The sequence below is a fragment of the Nannospalax galili genome, unplaced genomic scaffold (assembly GCF_000622305.1).
Source record: "Nannospalax galili isolate Female #2095 unplaced genomic scaffold, S.galili_v1.0 scaffold10, whole genome shotgun sequence".
NCBI lineage: Eukaryota > Metazoa > Chordata > Mammalia > Rodentia > Spalacidae > Nannospalax > Nannospalax galili.
Window position 1 is genome coordinate 7,273,781 of NW_008331140.1, and position 1,598 is coordinate 7,275,378.

Genomic DNA, 1,598 nt, shown 5'->3' on the forward strand with positions numbered 1-1,598 from the left:
CTATTAAAAACTTCTATAAAATCTAAAAAAAAATCTTTCCAGTGGGGCTGGGAATCCCTGTAATCTCAGCGATGAGGAAGCTGAGGCAGGAAGATGGGAAATTTGAGTAGCATAGATAGTCATTTTATAAAATTGAGATCAGCATGAGATACATAGTGAGATTCTTTCTCACAGTATTCCCCTACTGGTTGATGGAACTGATCTTGTCATCTTAAAGGCATCATCCTCTTGTCTTTGCTATGTTTTCTAAACTTGAATCGATAAAGAAATGTTTTAGTCAAAAAGAAACTGAAACACGTCTTACACTCTTCCCTATATTTCTCTTTCCAGTATCTCCTCAATCCTACTCCCTCAACATTTTACACCAACCCCCTCCCCACTCTTCCTCCTCCCATCACCCACACCCTCCCCTACGTACTCCTTCCCAAAGCAGCTAGTTTTAACGATGTGCGAAGCAGGATTGAATAATGAGGAAAACATCACTTCATAGAAATTAAGTAAAAGATAACCAATTTGAACTAGTAACGTTGCTTTTATTATTAAGGCCAGCCATGGGATTGCTTGTTGGAATCACATAGCAAATTTCTCAGTCCACTCTCGAGCCAGTCTATCATATTTTTTCCTGTCCTCGAGATAGAGCTTGGCTATTTCAGGAACCCATGGATCATTTGGGTTCAGATCGCACAACAGGGAGCAGATGGATAGAAGAACTTTGGAAATTGTCAGTGCTGGTGACCACTAAGATCTCAGGATGTCTAGGCATATGCCTCCCTTTCGGTTGATATTCAGATGGTAAATTTGTGTTCTGAATGTTATCTTGGGTGGTTGGAATGGGTAATCCGCTGGAAAGTGGATGGCTAGGAAAAAGACCCCTCCCTGGTAGGGGCTGTCATCAGGCCCCATTATGGTTGCTTGCCAGTGGAAGAGATCTTCCCCTACAGGCCCTGCAGAGCACTGAGTAGGAGGGTAATGAACCAGGTCAAAGAGCTCCTTCTGGATGCGCTTTAGAGCCATGGTCCCTGAGATATGATAGACTACCTTCAGTTCTGGGCCTGGCAGCTGGTAGATGGCTTCAGTGATCTTAGGGCCCAAGCAGCTGTGGAAGTCTAAGATGACAAATGGTTGGAGTGAGGGTTGGATTGGGTCCCCAAGGGGTTGTTTAGGGAGGTGGGCAGGAGAAGAAGGAGAGAGGAGGGCAAAGGATTAGGGACATAAGCTCTTAAACTGCACCTGAAGGTCTGCAGGACTCCTGTGGGCAGGGACCTGGGTTAATATGCTGTCTGTAGCTAGAGAATCTGCTTTTGTTGGGAGACTGTGATGCCTACAGGACGTACAACTGTTGGGACACACTGCTGCCTGGAGAGGCCAAAGCTCCTGCTCCGGGCGGGCTACCAATGCACTGGCCCTGAAGGGTAGCCTCCAATGCTGGGGCAACCAGCAAAGATCTACTGTGAGGTCACAAAGGACAATATGATATTCTGTGCAATGCACATTCTTTAAGTCTGAGGTGAGTGTGCGGTCAACATGGGGGTGAACATCAGTGGGTGTGGCACATATTATGAAAGTAGGAAAAAAAGGCAGACAGAGGCCTTGGGTCT

At 46.0% G+C, this 1,598-nt stretch overlaps 1 pseudogene; it reads right to left on the reverse strand.

The window, feature by feature from the left end:
- Nucleotides 1-570: 570 nt before the first annotated feature.
- On the reverse strand, nt 571-1,014 carry LOC103725237 (annotated as a pseudogene).
- Between the last annotated feature and the right edge of the window lie 584 nt (nt 1,015-1,598).